Genomic DNA, 19383 nt, shown 5'->3' with positions numbered 1-19383 from the left:
CCGCAAATGTTGCCGGATAGAGTATATGCTTACGTTCAAGCTTGCTGAAATTGGTGACCAGTTAAGCAGCCGCGAACGTATGCTGCCAAAATTAGTGATATCACGGTGAACAACTGGTGCTGCAATAGAGGAGTGGCGTCGCCACCAGTCTTTCGCTCGTGCGTTCTTTTTTTGGCCACTTGGGCCCGGATAACCTTAGCAGTGAGGCAATCGTATTTGCAGAAGTGTAGCATATCAATTATGTTGTTAAACCTGAAGTGCCCGTTTTCGGACTAGCCGTAAGCTTCGACTCACTGGAACAGGGGAGAGGAAAAGTGGCACGCTCTACAAGAAGCGACTGCTCTGGCGGACGGTGTTTGCAGGACCCATTCAAGGCATGCGTGAGTGCGTGTGGGTTATTGTGTTGTGTACCGGTGCATCCTCCGCATGGCTAATGCCCTCGCCCGTGAATACGGCCTCTCTGCCCTCCTTTCCACTTTCGCCCCCTCTCCACCACGAGGCTGTGTGCGGAGCAGGCGTGCGTGGGCGACAGCCATGTTGGCGAATTGTGATACAAAATTTATATAGATATAAGATATCTATATATTATATATACACTTAATATAGCATAGAAAAACCGTTATAGGAGACGAGGCAGCGTACGCGGTGCAGTGAACGCCGTGTTTTTTTTTTTCTCGTTCTTCTCCTCATTCTTGTGCTCCATTTAACTCTCACTCTTTTTACACCCACGACTTCTGTTGCAGTCTTGAGCTCAGAGCAGCGTTCGACGTGATAGCGGGCTCTAATTCTATGTCATTTCCTTGGAAGTGCTTGAATAGTGAAACCTTCGAATGGGAATATTGTAAGAGCGCGTACCTAGATTTTCGAATTGAGCAACGAATATTGTCCCGCTTTTACGAGTAGAAAAAAAACTTGGCGACTCAAGGTGCCTCAAAATTGATTTATTTCCCCCATTACGCTCTATCCTTTTCTGAAGTTCATTCTTCTAGGAAGCTGTAAATATGCAAAGTAAGTGTGAGGTGGCAGTCACCACAGCTTCTGGTTGTCTTACAACTGGTACATCAAGCGGCCGCTGACTTACAAGCATAGTTTATGTTCTTAACAGGGAATGCAGATTAAATGTAGCGACCCCGTTCATTCAGCAAAAGATCGCACATTCGCAATCAAATGCTTTCAGGTTTCTTTTCGCATACTTAAGAATATCCAAAAAGAGATACTTGAAGAAAAAGTAAATATCAAAGTTTGCATATTTAAAAATCAGTACTGTCTTGTTCGATATGGCATATTCTGAAATATTCATATCTGAATGTCGAATATTCAAAAAACCACTAATTTCATATTCGACATCGCATATTCAATTATTCAATATTTTTTACTTGGTGATCCAATGATCGAATGTTCGTAGAAATCGCGTATCAAGTTCTGGAAAAAATACTTTGATTCGAAACGGAAGTACGTGATTAGTATTAGAAAATTTCTAATATTCCTACAACCGTGTATTTTGCAAAGTATGAAAATCGGCTCGCCGTCGTCGCTTTCAGCTCTGAGCAGGGCAGTCACGATGTGAAGGCTCATAGATGCGATTCCAAGGTCTACAGTTTATGTCGACACTGTATGCGTTCATTCTTTCTCCTTTTAGTTTTTTTCATTCGTTTGTCTACTCGAAACCAAACTCTAAATACCGGCTGACTCGGCTGCGCTCGCACTACGGTCGTGACTGACAGGACTTCTTTAACCTGCGACGTCAGAGCGCGCTAACGCCACGACATCGGCTGACGTCTAACGCATTTGCAAAGAGCCTGTAAAAAAATTACTATGGCTAAGGTAATGACGTGGCTCGTTTTGTCGTTCATGCCGTGAGTCGAATTGACAAAAAAAAGCTTTTGACACACGCCTCGTTGGTTAGTGGCTGTGGCGTTCTGCAGCTGGGCACGAGGTCGCAGGTTCGATTCCCGACCACAGCGGCCGTGTTCTGACGTAGAACGCTCATGCACGGGGACCTCCGTGGCAGAAATTATTTCAGAGCATTCCACTAAATCTTCTCTCGTAGCACTCGTATTGCTTTGGTTCAAACAAGCAGAAATAAAATCACTCATGAGGCTTATCTCAGGCTCATATGTGCGTAAAATTACTTTATAAACTTCGCACAGTTAGTCATTCTAAACGTGGAGCATCAAACGCAAAAGAGAGATAATGATTGTATGAATCCGGCGACACGCTTTTCAAAACATCGCTGCAAGTCTATTCGCATTTTTGTCCTGTAACACCACAACATAGGTCGCGGGAGGAACCACAAGGACAGAGTTCTGACTCAATTCGTGGTTCCTTTGTCACGCTGTTCAAATCATCTGCTTGTTACCAGAGTGCACCTAACAGCTTAGCTGAGCACGTATGGGTTTAATTTTAGGTAAACGTAAAACGTGTGCCTTGCCACTCACGACCGTAGTCTGACCTATGCATACGGCGGCAGCCGCTTCACCTCGAGTCAAACGCATCGCTGCTCTCGGCTTGGACATGGCACGGGAACGTCTCGCTTTTCATCGAGCTATGCAGCAGCACGTTCTCGGCGTGTCTCGAATCTTTGCAGTCTGTCACTCCTGCCATGATCGCAGGAACATCGCACGTCGGTTGAGTGTCCATAGGACACGCCTGTGAACGTGAAATCAAAATTCGAAACGCACTTTTAATATTGAACGAAGTTGTAAAACAGACCGAAGCGACAAGCAAATAAAAACTTCACTGAAACCTACAACGTCTCCGTTTCGTGTTGTTTTGTTTTATTTCCGTTCCTTTAGAATGAAGTCTTTGGCAAATCACTCCTACTAAATTCCTCTAGGTGGAGGAGGTTTGCCGATGACTTACACCCGTAACAGGCAGGTGACGCAACAGTGTCTCTGCGTAATATGCGCGGACGACATAAAGCTGCCAGTGGACAATGCAGAGGATTCGCAGAGACTTGGGAATACATGTGGCAATTAAGCTACCTATCTAAGCCTTAATTTTAACGCACAGAAATCTGAAATCGTGTTCTTTAGTGAAGAGACTAGCAATGACGTGCTATGAATTCAACGGCAAATCGTGCTGAAATTCAAGAATATATAATTGCCTTTGGGCATGCATAACCTAAGTTCGAGTCCCGGACCAGGACGAATTTTTCTTCAACTGCGAGGCTTTAACTTCGAGGAACCCGTATGGGTTTCCTTTGTAGCAATTACTACGATTGGGTGGATGTCTAATTTTCCTTTATTAATTACTTCCTTCCACCGTGCGGGTTTCCGCAGAACTATTACGTCAAACTCTTGCCTTTGCTTCGAGTTGTCGATAAATTTCACTTCACCCTGTCCTCGGCTAGCCGCCTGGTTAGCTCAGATGGTAGAGCGGCTGTCCCGGAAGAGCGGTGGCACTGGGTTCGAGTCCCGGACCAGGACGAATTTTTCTTCAACTTCGAGACATTTTTTTTCGAAAGACCCGTATAGGTTTCCTTTGTAGCAATTGCTACGATTTGGTGGATGTTTCATTTTCGCTATAATAATTACTTCTCTCCACCTTGCGGGTTTCGCAGAGCTATTACGTAAAACTCTTCGCTAATCCTACATGCTTACTTTCGAAATACAATGGTACGTCAAGTATGACTTTTATGAAAAGCAGCTTGTGTCTGCCATTGCTATCACTGCGCAGTTAAGTTTTGCACTTAAGCCTTTTTCAGAACGTGAATCGTCAGCATATCGTTCGCAGTGAAGTCATCCTACCACCTACTTATCAGTCCTCTCGAGTTGATTACCGTCACAAATAAGAGGCGTTATTGTCGCACTAATAGATTTTTGTGCCCATTTATTCCACAAAACCAACGTCAACAACCACCCTCTAGCTCACATCGTGTCAACCCAGGACTAGGGAGTTTTTGGCCACACTTCACTCCCCATGCACCCGGGGATGGCGATTTAGGCTATTAATAAAAGAATAGGTTCCGAATAAATTTCTCGAAAAAATGAAAAAATGGTAAGCCTATAGCCCATGAAAATATCTTCTGCGCCAAATAAAATAAGTTGACTCGAAAGCGCTGCTTCTTCGTTTGCATCACTCCCTGTGCACGCGGGGATGCTTATTTAGGGGATTAATAAAGGAATTGGTGCCGAATAAATTTCTCGAAAAAATGAAAAAACGGTAAGCCTATAGCCCACGAAAATAACTTCTCGGCCAGGTAAAATAAGTTGACTCGAAAGCGCTGGTTCTTCGTTTACATCACTCCGTGTGCACGCGGGGATGCTTATTTATGGGATTAATAAAAGAATTGGTGCCGAATAAATTTCTCGAAAAAATGAAAAAACGGTAAGCCTATAGCCCACGAAAATAACTTCTCGGCCAGGTAAAATAAGTTGACTCGAAAGCGCTGGTTCTTCGTTTACATCACTCCGTGTGCACGCGGAAATGCTTATTTAGGGGATTAATAAAATAATTGGTGCCGAATAAATTTCTCGAAAAAATGAAAAAACGGTAAGCCTATAGCCCACGAAAATAACTTCTCGGCCAGGTAAAATAAGTTGACTCGAAAGCGCTGGTTCTTCGTTTACATCACTCCGTGTGCACGCGGGGATGCTTATTTAGGGGATTAATAAAATAATTGGTGCCGAATAAATTTCTCGAAAAAATGAAAAAACGGTAAGCCTATAGCCCACGAAAATAACTTCTCGGCCAGGTAAAATGAGTTGACTCGAAAGCGCTGGTTCTTCGTTGACATCACTCCGTGTGCACGCGGGGATGCTTATTTAGTGGATTATAAAAGAATTGGTGCCGAATAAATTTCTCGAAAAAATGAAAAAAACGGTAAGCCTATAGCCCATGAAAATATCTTCTTTGCCAGGTAAAATAAGTTGACTAGAAAGCGCTGGTTCTTCGTTTACATCAATCCCTGTGCAAGCGGGGATGCTTATTTAGGGAATTAATAAAGGAATTGGTGACGAATAAATTTCTCGAAAAAATTAAAAAACGGTAAGCCTATAGCCCATGAAAATAACTTCTTGGCCAGGTAAAATAAGTTGACTCGAAAGCGCTGCTTCTTCGTTTACATCACTCCGTGTGCACGCGGGGATGCTTATTTAGGGGATTAATAAAGGAATTGGTGCAAAATAAATCTCTCGAAAAAATGAAAAAACGGTAAGCCTATAGCCCATGAAAATAACTTCTCGGCCAGGTAAAATAAGTTGACTCGAAAGCGCTGGTTCTTCGTTTACATCACTCCGTGTGCACGCGGGGATGCTTATTTAGGGGATTAATAAAGGAATTGGTGTCAAATAAATTTCTCGAAAAAATTAAAAACAGTAAGCCTATAGCCCATGAAAATATCTTCTTTGCCAGGTAAAATAAGTTGACTAGAAAGCGCTGGTTCTTCGTTTACATCACTCCGTGTGCACACGGGGATGCTTATTTAGGGGATTAATAAAAGAATTGGTGCCGAATAAGTTTCTCGAAAAAATGAAAAAACGGTAAGCCTATAGCCCATGAAAATATCTTCTTTGCCAGGTAAAATAAGTTGACTCGAAAGCGCTGGTTCTTCGTTTACATCAATCCCTGTGCAAGCGGGGATGCTTATTTAGGGGATTAATAAAAGAATTGGTGCCGAATAAATTTCTCGAAAAAATTAAAAAACGGTAAGCCTATAGCCCATGAAAATAACTTCTTGGCCAGGTAAAATAAGTTGACTCGAAAGCGCTGGTTCTTCGTTTACATCACTCCTTGTGCACGCGGGGATGCTTGTTTAGGGGATTAATAAAAGAATTGGTGCCGAATAAATTTCTCGAAAAAATGAAAAAACGGTAAGCCCACGAAAATAACTTCTCGGCCAGGTAAAATAAGTTGACTCGAAAGCGCTGGTTCTTCGTTTACATCACTCCGTGTGCACGCGGGGTTGCTTATTTAGGGGATTAATAAAAGAATTGGTGCCGAATAAATTTCTCGAAAAAATGAAAAAACGGTAAGCCTATAGCCCACGAAAATAACTTCTCGGCCAGGTAAAATAAGTTGACTCGAAAGCGCTGGTTCTTCGTTTACATCACTCCGTGTGCACGCGGGGATGCTTATTTAGGGGATCAATAAAAGAATTGGTGCCGAATAAATTTCTCGAAAAAATGAAAAAACGGTAAGCCTATAGCCCACGAAAATAACTTCTCGGCCAGGTAAAATACGTTGACTCGAAAGCGCTGGTTCTTCGTTTACATCACTCCGTGTGCACGTGGGGATGCTTATTTAGGGGATTAATAAAAGAATTGGTGCAGAATAAATTTCTGGAAAAAATGAAAAAACGGTAAGCCTATAGCCCATGAAAATATCTTCTTTGCCACGTAAAATAAGTTGACTAGAAAGCGCTGGTTCTTCGTTTACATCAATCCCTGTGCAAGCGGGGATGCTTATTTAGGGGATTAATAAAGGAATTGGTGACGAATAAATTTCTCGAAAAAATTAAAAAACGGTAAGCCTATAGCCCATGAAAATAACTTCTCGGCCAGGTAAAATAGGTTGACTCGAAAGCGCTGCTTCTTCGTTTACATCACTCCGTGTGCACGCGGGGATGCTTATTTAGGGGATTAATAAAGGAATTGGTGCAAAATAAATTTCTCGAAAAAATGAAAAAACGGTAAGCCTATAGCCCATGAAAATATCTTCTTTGCCAGGTAAAATAAGTTGACTAGAAAGCGCTGGTTCTTCGTTTACATCACTCCGTGTGCACGCGGGGATGCTTATTTAGGGGATTAATAAAAGAATTGGTGCCGAATAAATTTCTCGAAAAAATGAAAAAACGGTAAGCCTATAGCCCATGAAAATATCTTCTTTGCCAGGTAAAATAAGTTGACTCGAAAGCGCTGGTTCTTCGTTTACATCACGCCGTGTGCAAGCGGGGATGCTTATTTAGGGGATTAATAAAGGAATTGGTGACGAATAAATTTCTCGAAAAAATGAAAAAACGGTAAGCCTATAGCCCATGAAAATATCTTCGTTGCCAGGTAAAATAAGTTGACTAGAAAGCGCTGGTTCTTCGTTTACATCAATCCCTGTGCAAGCGGGGATGCTTATTTAGGGGATTAATAAAGGAATTGGTGACGAATAAATTTCTCGAAAAAATTAAAAAACGGTAAGCCTATAGCCCATGAAAATAACTTCTTGGCCAGGTAAAATAAGTTGACTCGAAAGCGCTGCTTCTTCGTTTACATCACTCCGTGTGCACGCGGGGATGCTTATTTAGGGGATTAATAAAGGAATCGGTGCCAAATAAATTTCTCGAAAAAATGGAAAACGGTAAGCCTATAGCCCACGAAAATAACTTCTCGGCCAGGTAAAATACGTTGACTCGAAAGCGCTGGTTCTTCGTTTACATCACTCCGTGTGCACGCGGGGATGCTTATTTAGGGGATTAATAAAAGAATTTGTGCCGAATAAATTTCTCGAAAAAATGAAAAAACGGTAAGCCTATAGCCCATGAAAATATCTTCTTTGCCAGGTAAAATAAGTTGACTAGAAAGCGCTGGTTCTTCGTTTACATCACTCCGTGTGCAAGCGGGGATGCTTATTTAGGGGATTAATAAAGGAATTGGTGACGAATAAATTTCTCGAAAAAATGAAAAAACGGTAAGCCTATAGCCCATGAAAATATCTCCTTTGCCACGTAAAATAAGTTGACTCGAAAGCGCTGGTTCTTCGTTTACATCACTCCGTGTGCACGCGGGGATGCTTATTTAGGGGATTAATAAAAGAATTGGTGCCGAATAAATTTCTCGAAAAAATGAAAAAACGGTAAGCCTATAGCCCATGAAAATATCTTCTTTGCCAGGTAAAATAGGTTGACTAGAAAGCGCTGGTTCTTCGTTTACATCAATCCCTGTGCAAGCGGGGATGCCTATTTAGGGGATTAATAAAGGAATTGGTGACGAATAAATTTCTCGAAAAAATTAAAAAACGGTAAGCCTATAGCCCATGAAAATAACTTCTTTGCCAGGTAAAATAAGTTGACTAGAAAGCGCTGGTTCTTCGTTTACATCAATCCCTGTGCAAGCGGGGATGCTTATTTAGGGGATTAATAAAGGAATTGGTGACGAATAAATTTCTCGAAAAAATTAAAAAACGGTAAGCCTATAGCCCATGAAAATAACTTCTTGGCCAGGTAAAATAAGTTGACTCGGAAAGCGCTGCTTCTTTGTTTACATCACTCCGTGTGCACGCGGGGATGCTTATTTAGGGGATTAATAAAGGAATTGGTGCAAAATAAATTTCTCGAAAAAATGAAAAAACGGTAAGCCTATAGCCCATGAAAATAACTTCTCGGCCAGGTAAACTAAGTTGACTCGAAAGCGCTGGTTCTTCGTTTACATCACTCCGTGTGCACGCGGGGATGCTTATTTAGGGGATTAATAAAAGAATTGGTGCAAAATAAATTTCTCGAAAAAATGAAAAAACGGTAAGCCTATAGCCCATGAAAATAACTTCTCGGCCAGGTAAAATAAGTTGACTAGAAAGCGCTGGCTCTCCGTTTACATCAATCCCTGTGCAAGCGGGGATGCTTATTTAGGGGATTAATAAAGGAATTGGTGACGAATAAATTTCTCGAAAAAATTAAAAAACGGTAAGCCTATAGCCCATGAAAATAACTTCTTGGCCAGGTAAAATAAGTTGACTCGAAAGCGCTGCTTCTTCGTTTACATCACTCCGTGTGCACGCGGGGATGCTTATTTAGGGGATTAATAAAAGAATTGGTGCCGAATAAATTTCTCGAAAAAATGAAAAAACGGTAAGCCTATAGCCCATGAAAATATCTTCTTTGCCAGGTAAAATAGGTTGACTAGAAAGCGCTGGTTCTTCGTTTACATCAATCCCTGTGCAAGCGGGGATGCCTATTTAGGGGATTAATAAAGGAATTGGTGACGAATAAATTTCTCGAAAAAATTAAAAAACGGTAAGCCTATAGCCCATGAAAATAACTTCTTTGCCAGGTAAAATAAGTTGACTAGAAAGCGCTGGTTCTTCGTTTACATCAATCCCTGTGCAAGCGGGGATGCTTATTTAGGGGATTAATAAAGGAATTGGTGACGAATAAATTTCTCGAAAAAATTAAAAAACGGTAAGCCTATAGCCCATGAAAATAACTTCTTGGCCAGGTAAAATAAGTTGACTCGGAAAGCGCTGCTTCTTTGTTTACATCACTCCGTGTGCACGCGGGGATGCTTATTTAGGGGATTAATAAAGGAATTGGTGCAAAATAAATTTCTCGAAAAAATGAAAAAACGGTAAGCCTATAGCCCATGAAAATAACTTCTCGGCCAGGTAAACTAAGTTGACTCGAAAGCGCTGGTTCTTCGTTTACATCACTCCGTGTGCACGCGGGGATGCTTATTTAGGGGATTAATAAAAGAATTGGTGCAAAATAAATTTCTCGAAAAAATGAAAAAACGGTAAGCCTATAGCCCATGAAAATAACTTCTCGGCCAGGTAAAATAAGTTGACTAGAAAGCGCTGGCTCTCCGTTTACATCAATCCCTGTGCAAGCGGGGATGCTTATTTAGGGGATTAATAAAGGAATTGGTGACGAATAAATTTCTCGAAAAAATTAAAAAACGGTAAGCCTATAGCCCATGAAAATAACTTCTTGGCCAGGTAAAATAAGTTGACTCGAAAGCGCTGCTTCTTCGTTCACATCACTCCGTGTGCACGCGGGGATGCTTATTTAGGGGATTAATAAAGGAATTGGTGCAAAATAAATTTCTCGAAAAAATGAAAAAACGGTAAGCCTATAGCCCATGAAAATAACTTCTCGGCCAGGTAAAATAAGTTGACTCGAAAGCGCTGGTTCTTCGTTTACATCACTCCGTGTGCACGCGGGGATGCTTATTTAGGGGATTAATAAAAGAATTGGTGCCGAATAAATTTCTCGAAAAAATGAAAAAACGGTAAGCCTATAGCCCATGAAAATAACTTCTTTGCCAGGTAAAATAAGTTGACTAGAAAGCGCTGGTTCTTCGTTTACATCAATCCCTGTGCAAGCGGGGATGCTTATTTAGGGGATTAATAAAGGAATTGGTGAAGAATAAATTTCTCGAAAAAATTAAAAAACGGTAAGCCTATAGCCCATGAAAATACCTTCTTGGCCAGGTAAAATAAGTTGACTCGAAAGCGCTGCTTCTTCGTTTACATCACTCCGTGTGCACGCGGGGATGCTTATTTAGGGGATTAATAAAGGAATTGGTGCAAAATAAATTTCTCGAAAAAATGAAAAAACGGTAAGCCTATAGCCCATGAAAATAACTTCTCGGCCAGGTAAAATAAGTTGACTCGAAAGCGCTGGTTCTTCGTTTACATCACTCCGTGTGCACGCGGGGATGCTTATTTAGGGGATTAATAAAGGAATTGGTGTCAAATAAATTTCTCGAAAAAATGAAAAAACGGTAAGCCTATAGCCCATGAAAATATCTTCTTTGCCAGGTAAAATAAGTTGACTAGAAAGCGCTGGTTCTTCGTTTACATCAATCCCTGTGCAAGAGGGGATGCCTATTTAGGGGATTAATAAAGGAATTGGTGACGAATAAATTTCTCGAAAAAATTAAAAAACGGTAAGCCTATAGCCCATGAAAATAACTTCTTGGCCAGGTAAAATAAGTTGACTCGAAAGCGCTGCTTCTTCGTTTACATCACTCCGTGTGCACGCGGGGATGCTTATTTAGGGGATTAATAAAAGAATTGGTGCCAAATAAATTTCTCGAAAAAATGGAAAAACGGTAAGCCTATAGCCCATGAAAATAACTTCTTGGCCAGGTAAAATAAGCTGACTCGAAAGCGCTGCTTCTTCGTTTACATCACTCCGTGTGCACGCGGGGATGCTTATTGAGGGGATTAATAAAGGAATTGGTGCAAAATAAATTTCTCGAAAAAATGAAAAAACGGTAAGCCTATAGCCCATGAAAATATATTCTTTGCCAGGTAAAATAAGTTGACTAGAAAGCGCTGGTTCTTCGTTTACATCACTCCGTGTGCACGCGGGGATGCTTATTTAGGGGATTAATAAAAGAATTGGTGCCGAATAAATTTCTCGAAAAAATGAAAAAACGGTAAGCCTATAGCCCATGAAAATATCTTCTTTGCCAGGTAAAATAAGTTGACTCGAAAGCGCTGGTTCTTCGTTTACATCACTCCGTGTGCAAGCGGGGATGCTTATTTAGGGGATTAATAAAGGAATTGGTGACGAATAAATTTCTCGAAAAAATGAAAAAACGGTAAGCCTATAGCCCATGAAAATATCTTCTTTGCCAGGTAAAATAAGTTGACTCGAAAGCGCTGGTTCTTCGTTTACATCACTCCGTGTGCACGCGGGGATGCTTATTTAGGGGATTAATAAAAGAATTGGTGCCGAATAAATTTCTCGAAAAAATGAAAAAATGGTAAGCCTATAGCCCATGAAAATAACTTCTTTGCCAGGTAAAATAAGTTGACTAGAAAGCGCTGGTTCTTCGTTTACATCAATCCCTGTGCAAGCGGGGATGCTTATTTAGGGGATTAATAAAGGAATTGGTGACGAATAAATTTCTCGAAAAAATTAAAAAACGGTAAGCCTATAACCCATGAAAATAACTTCTTGGCCAGGTAAAATAAGTTGACTCGAAAGCGCTGCTTCTTCGTTTACATCACTCCGTGTGCACGCGGGGATGCTTATTTAGGGGATTAATAAAGGAATTGGTGCCAAATAAAATTCTCGAAAAAATGGAAAAACGGTAAGCCTATAGCCCACGAAAATAACTTCTCGGCCAGGTAAAATACGTTGACTCGAAAGCGCTGGTTCTTCGTTTACATCACTCCGTGTGCACGCGGGGATGCTTATTTAGGGGATTAATAAAAGAATTGGTGCAAAATAAATTTCTCGAAAAAATGAAAAAACGGTAAGCCTATAGCCCATGAAAATAACTTCTTTGCCAGGTAAAATAAGTTGACTAGAAAGCGCTGGTTCTTCGTTTACATCAATCCCTGTGCAAGCGGGGATGCTTATTTAGGGGATTAATAAAGGAATTGGTGACGAATAAATTTCTCGAAAAAATTAAAAAACGGTAAGCCTATAACCCATGAAAATAACTTCTTGGCCAGGTAAAATAAGTTGACTCGAAAGCGCTGCTTCTTCGTTTACATCACTCCGTGTGCACGCGGGGATGCTTATTTAGGGGATTAATAAAGGAATTGGTGCCAAATAAAATTCTCGAAAAAATGGAAAAACGGTAAGCCTATAGCCCACGAAAATAACTTCTCGGCCAGGTAAAATACGTTGACTCGAAAGCGCTGGTTCTTCGTTTACATCACTCCGTGTGCACGCGGGGATGCTTATTTAGGGGATTAATAAAAGAATTGGTGCAAAATAAATTTCTCGAAAAAATGAAAAAACGGTAAGCCTATAGCCCATGAAAATAACTTCTCGGCCAGGTAAAATAAGTTGACTCGACAGCGCTGGTTCTTCGTTTACATCACTCCGTGTGCACGCGGGGATGCTTATTTAGGGGATTAATAAAGGAATTGGTGCCAAATAAATTTCTCGAAAAAATGAAAAACGGTAAGCCTATAGCCCATGAAAATATCTTCTTTGCCAGGTAAAATAAGTTGACTCGAAAGCGCTGGTTCTTCGTTTACATCACTCCGTGTGCACGCGGGGATGCTTATTTAGGGGATTAATAAAAGAATTGGTGCAAAATAAATTTCTCGAAAAAATGAAAAAACGGTAAGCCTATAGCCCATGAAAATAACTTCTCGGCCAGGTAAAATAAGTTGACTCGACAGCGCTGGTTCTTCGTTTACATCACTCCGTGTGCACGCGGGGATGCTTATTTAGGGGATTAATAAAGGAATTGGTGCCAAATAAATTTCTCGAAAAAATGAAAAACGGTAAGCCTATAGCCCATGAAAATATCTTCTTTGCCAGGTAAAATAAGTTGACTCGAAAGCGCTGGTTCTTCGTTTACATCACTCCGTGTGCACGCGGGGATGCTTATTTAGGGGATTAATAAAAGAATTGGTGCCGAATAAATTTCTCGAAAAAATGAAAAAACGGTAAGCCTATAGCCCATGAAAATAACTTCTTTGCCAGGTAAAATAAGTTGACTAGAAAGCGCTGGTTCTTCGTTTACATCAATCCCTGTGCAAGCGGGGATGCTTATTTAGGGGATTAATAAAGGAATTGGTGACGAATAAATTTCTCGAAAAAATTAAAAAACGGTAAGCCTATAGCCCATGAAAATAACTTCTTGGCCAGGTAAAATAAGTTGACTCGAAAGCGCTGCTTCTTTGTTTACATCACTCCGTGTGCACGCGGGGATGCTTATTTAGGGGATTAATAAAGGAATTGGTGCAAAATAAATTTCTCGAAAAAATGAAAAAACGGTAAGCCTATAGCCCATGAAAATAACTTCTCGGCCAGGTAAAATAAGTTGACTCGAAAGCGCTGGTTCTTCGTTTACATCACTCCGTGTGCACGCGGGGATGCTTATTTAGGGGATTAATAAAAGAATTGGTGCAAAATAAATTTCTCGAAAAAATGAAAAAACGGTAAGCCTATAGCCCATGAAAATAACTTCTCGGCCAGGTAAAATAAGTTGACTAGAAAGCGCTGGCTCTTCGTTTACATCAATCCCTGTGCAAGCGGGGATGCTTATTTAGGGGATTAATAAAGGAATTGGTGACGAATAAATTTCTCGAAAAAATTAAAAAACGGTAAGCCTATAGCCCATGAAAATAACTTCTTGGCCAGGTAAAATAAGTTGACTCGAAAGCGCTGCTTCTTCGTTTACATCACTCCGTGTGCACGCGGGGATGCTTATTTAGGGGATTAATAAAGGAATTGGTGCAAAATAAATTTCTCGAAAAAATGAAAAAACGGTAAGCCTATAGCCCATGAAAATAACTTCTCGGCCAGGTAAAATAAGTTGACTCGAAAGCGCTGGTTCTTCGTTTACATCACTCCGTGTGCACGCGGGGATGCTTATTTAGGGGATTAATAAAAGAATTGGTGCCGAATAAATTTCTCGAAAAAATGAAAAAACGGTAAGCCTATAGCCCATGAAAATAACTTCTTTGCCAGGTAAAATAAGTTGACTAGAAAGCGCTGGTTCTTCGTTTACATCAATCCCTGTGCAAGCGGGGATGCTTATTTAGGGGATTAATAAAGGAATTGGTGACGAATAAATTTCTCGAAAAAATTAAAAAACGGTAAGCCTATAGCCCATGAAAATAACTTCTTGGCCAGGTAAAATAAGTTGACTCGAAAGCGCTGCTTCTTCGTTTACATCACTCCATGTGCACGCGGGGATGCTTATTTAGGGGATTAATAAAGGAATTGGTGCAAAATAAATTTCTCGAAAAAATGAAAAAACGGTAAGCCTATAGCCCATGAAAATAACTTCTCGGCCAGGTAAAATAAGTTAAAAAATAGTTAAATAAGTGCCGAATAAATTTCTCGAAAAAATGAAAAAACGGTAAACGGTTAGCCCATGAAAATATCTTCTTTGCCACGTAAAATAAGTTGACTAGAAAGCGCTGGTTCTTCCTTTACATCAATCCCTGTGCAAGCGGGGATGCTTATTTAGGGGATTAATAAAGGAATTGGTGACGAATAAATTTCTCGAAAAAATTAAAAAACGGTAAGCCTATAGCCCATGAAAATAACTTCTCGGCCAGGTAAAATAGGTTGACTCGAAAGAGCTGCTTCTTCGTTTACATCACTCCGTGTGCACGCGGGGATGCTTATTTAGGGGATTAATAAAGGAATTGGTGCAAAATAAATTTCTCGAAAAAATGAAAAAACGGTAAGCCTAAAGCCCATGAAAATATCTTCTTTGCCAGGTAAAATAAGTTGACTAGAAAGCGCTGGTTCTTCGTTTACATCACTCCGTGTGCACGCGGGGATGCGTATTTAGGGGATTAATAAAAGAATTGGTGCCGAATAAATTTCTCGAAAAAATGAAAAAACGGTAAACCTATAGCCCATGAAAATATCTTCTTTGCCAGGTAAAATAAGTTGACTCGAAAGCGCTGGTTCTTCGTTTACATCACTCCGTGTGCAAGCGGGGATGCTTATTTAGGGGATTAATAAAGGAATTGGTGACGAATAAATTTCTCGAAAAAATGAAAAAACGGTAAGCATATAGCCCATGAAAATATCTTCGTTGCCAGGTAAAATAAGTTGACTCGATAGCGCTGGTTGTTCGTTTACATCACTCCGTGTGCACGCGGGGATGCTTATTTAGGGGATTAATAAAAGAATTGGTGCCGAATAAATTTCTCGAAAAAATGAAAAAACGGTAAGCCTATAGCCCATGAAAATATCTTCTTTGCCAGGTAAAATAAGTTGACTCGAAAGCGCTGGTTCTTAGTTTACATCACTCCGTGTGCACGCGGGGATGCTTATTTAGGGGATCAATAAAAGAATTGGTGCCGAATAAATTTCTCGAAAAAATTAAAAAACGGTAAGCCTATAGCCCATGAAAATAACTTCTTGGCCAGGTAAAATAAGTTGACTCGAAGGCGCTGCTTCTTCGTTTACATCACTCCGTGTGCACGCGGGGATGCTTATTTAGGGGATTAATAAAGGAATTGGTGCAAAATAAATTTCTCGAAAAAATGAAAAAACGGTAAGCCTATAGCCGATGAAAATATCTTCTTTGCCAGGTAAAATAAGTTGACTAGAAAGCGCTGGTTCTTCGTTTACATCACTCCGTGTGCACGCGGGGATGCTTATTTAGGGGATTAATAAAAGAATTGGTGCCGAATAAATTTCTCGAAAAAATGAAAAAACGGTAAGCCTATAGCCCATGAAAATATCTTCTTTGCCAGGTAAAATAAGTTGACTCGAAAACGCTGGTTCTTCGTTTACATCACTCCGTGTGCAAGCGGGGATGCTTATTTAGGGGATTAATAAAGGAATTGGTGACGAATAAATTTCTCGAAAAAATGAAAAAACGGTAAGCCTATAGCCCATGAAAATATCTTCTTTGCCAGGTAAAATAAGTTGACTCGAAAGCGCTGGTTCTTCGTTTACATCACTCCGTGTGCACGCGGGGATGCTTATTTAGGGGATTAATAAAAGAATTGGTGCCGAATAAATTTCTCGAAAAAATGAAAAAACGGTAAGCCTATAGCCCATGAAAATAACTTCTTTGCCAGGTAAAATAAGTTGACTAGAAAGCGCTGGTTCTTCGTTTACATCAATCCCTGTGCAAGCGGGGATGCTTATTTAGGGGATTAATAAAGGAATTGGTGACGAATAAATTTCTCGAAAAAATTAAAAAACGGTAAGCCAATAGCCCATGAAAATAACTTCTTGGCCAGGTAAAATAAGTTGACTCGAAAGCGCTGCTTCTTCGTTTACATCACTCCGTGTGCACGCGGGGATGCTTATTTAGGGGATTAATAAAGGAATTGGTGCCAAATAAAATTCTCGAAAAAATGGAAAAACGGTAAGCCTATAGCCCACGAAAATAACTTCTCGGCCAGGTAAAATACGTTGACTCGAAAGCGCTGGTTCTTCCTTTACATCACTCCGTGTGCACGCGGGGATGCTTATTTAGGGGATTAATAAAAGAATTGGTGCAAAATAAATTTCTCGAAAAAATGAAAAAACGGTAAGCCTATAGCCCATGAAAATAACTTCTCGGCCAGGTAAAATAAGTTGACTCGACAGCGCTGGTTCTTCGTTTACATCACTCCGTGTGCACGCGGGGATGCTTATTTAGGGGATTAATAAAGGAATTGGTGCCAAATAAATTTCTCGAAAAAATGAAAAACGGTAAGCCTATAGCCCATGAAAATATCTTCTTTGCCAGGTAAAATAAGTTGACTCGAAAGCGCTGGTTCTTCGTTTACATCACTCCGTGTGCACGCGGGGATGCTTATTTAGGGGATTAATAAAAGAATTGGTGCCGAATAAATTTCTCGAAAAAATGAAAAAACGGTAAGCCTATAGCCCATGAAAATAACTTCTTTGCCAGGTAAAATAAGTTGACTAGAAAGCGCTGGTTCTTCGTTTACATCAATCCCTGTGCAAGCGGGGATGCTTATTTAGGGGATTAATAAAGGAATCGGTGACGAATAAATTTCTCGAAAAAATTAAAAAACGGTAAGCCTATAGCCCATGAAAATAACTTCTTGGCCAGGTAAAATAAGTTGACTCGAAAGCGCTGCTTCTTCGTTTACATCACTCCGTGTGCACGAGGGGATGCTTATTTAGGGGATTAATAAAGGAATCGGTGCCAAATAAATTTCTCGAAAAAATGGAAAACGGTAAGCCTATAGCCCACGAAAATAACTTCTCGGCCAGGTAAAATACGTTGACTCGAAAGCGCTGGTTCTTCGTTTACATCACTCCGTGTGCACGCGGGGATGCTTATTTAGGGGATTAATAAAAGAATTGGTGCAAAATAAATTTCTCGAAAAAATGAAAAAACGGTAAGCCTATAGCACATGAAAATAACTTCTCGGCCAGGTAAAATAAGTTGACTCGAAAGCGCTGGTTCTTCGTTTACATCACTCCGTGTGCACGCGGGGATGCTTATTTAGGGGATTAATAAAGGAACTGGTGACGAATAAATTTCTCGAAAAAATGAAAAAACGGTAAGCCTATAGCCCATGAAAATAACTTCTTTGCCAGGTAAAATAAGTTGACTCGAAAGCGCTGGTTCTTCGTTTACATCACTCCGTGTGCACGCGGGGATGCTTATTTAGGGGATTAATAAAAGAATTGGTGCCGAATAAATTTCTCGAAAAAATGAAAAAACGGTAAGCCTATAGCCTATGAAAATAACTTCTTTGCCAGGTAAAATAAGTTGACTAGAAAGCGCTGGTTCTTAGTTTACATCAATCCCTGTGCAAGCGGGGATGCTTATTTAGGGGATTAATAAAGGAATTGGTGACGAATAAATTTCTCGAAAAAATTAAAAAACGGTAAGCCTATAGCCCATGAAAATAACTTCTTGGCCAGGTAAAATAAGTTGACTCGAAAGCGCTGCTTCTTCGTTTACATCACTCCGTGTGCACGCGGGGATGCTTATTTAGGGGATTAATAAAGGAATTGGTGCCAAATAAAATTCTCGAAAAAATGGAAAAACGGTAAGCCTATAGCCCACGAAAATAACTTCTCGGCAAGGTAAAATACGTTGACTCGAAAGCGCTGGTTCTTCGTTTACATCACTCCGTGTGCACGCGGGGATGCTTATTTAGGGGATTAATAAAAGAATTGGTGCAAAATAAATTTCTCGAAAAAATGAAAAAACGGTAAGCCTATAGCCCATGAAAATAACTTCTCGGCCAGGTAAAATAAGTTGACTCGAAAGCGCTGGTTCTTCGTTTACATCACTCCGTGTGCACGCGGGGATGCTTATTTAGGGGATTAATAAAGGAATTGGTGCCAAATAAATTTCTCGAAAAAATGAAAAAACGGTAAGCCTATAGCCCATGAAAATACCTTCTTTGCCAGGTAAAATAAGTTGACTCGAAAGCGCTGGTTCTTCGTTTACATCACTCCGTGTGCACGTGGGGATGCTTATTTAGGGGATTAATAAAAGAATTGGTGCCGAATAAATTTCTCGAAAAAATGAAAAAACGGTAAGCCTATAGCCCATGAAAATATCTTCTTTGCCAGGTAAAATAAGTTGACTAGAAAGCGCTGGTTCTTCGTTTACATCACTCCGTGTGCAAGCGGGGATGCTTATTTAGGGGATTAATAAAGGAATTGGTGACGAATAAATTTCTCGAAAAAATGAAAAAACGGTAAGCCTATAGCCCATGAAAATATCTTCTTTGCCAGGTAAAATAAGTTGACTCGAAAGCGCTGGTTCTTCGTTTACATCACTCCGTGTGCACGCGGGGATGCTTATTTAGGGGATTAATAAAGGAATTGGTGCCAAATAAAATTCTCGAAAAAATGGAAAAACGGTAAGCCTATAGCCCACGAAAATAACTTCTCGGCCAGGTAAAATACGTTGACCCGAAAGCGCTGGTTCTTCGTTTACATCACTCCGTGTGCACGCGGGGATGCTTATTTAGGGGATTAATAAAAGAATTGGTGCAAAATAAATTTCTCGAAAAAATGAAAAAACGGTAAGCCTATAGCCCATGAAAATAACTTCTTGGCCAGGTAAAATAAGTTGACTCGAAAGCGCTGCTTCTTCGTTTACATCACTCCGTGTGCACGCGGGGATGCTTATTTAGGGGATTAATAAAGGAATTGGTGCCAAATAAAATTCTCGAAAAAATGGAAAAACGGTAAGCCTATAGCCCACGAAAATAACTTCTCGGCCAGGTAAAATAAGTTGACTAGAAAGCGCTGGTTCTTCGTTTACATCACTCCGTGTGCAAGCGGGGATGCTTATTTAGGGG

General features: G+C 40.4%; 1 long non-coding RNA gene across 2 annotated transcripts in view; it reads right to left on the bottom strand.

Moving 5' to 3' along the window:
• Nucleotides 1-1540: 1540 nt before the first annotated feature.
• LOC135920767 (uncharacterized) overlaps nucleotides 1541-19383 on the bottom strand; it is a 77147-nt gene continuing 59304 nt past the window's right edge. For both annotated transcript variants that reach the window (XR_011507311.1, XR_011507312.1), the window contains exon 5: nucleotides 1541-2649. This is a non-coding gene — a long non-coding RNA (uncharacterized lncRNA). The remainder of the gene's footprint in view (nucleotides 2650-19383) is intronic.

This window comes from Dermacentor albipictus, chromosome 7 (genome assembly GCF_038994185.2).
Source record: "Dermacentor albipictus isolate Rhodes 1998 colony chromosome 7, USDA_Dalb.pri_finalv2, whole genome shotgun sequence".
In the NCBI taxonomy this organism is placed as follows: Eukaryota; Metazoa; Arthropoda; class Arachnida; order Ixodida; family Ixodidae; genus Dermacentor; species Dermacentor albipictus.
The sequence above is the reverse complement of the archived record's forward strand: the minus strand, read 5'-3'. Positions and strand labels throughout refer to the sequence as shown.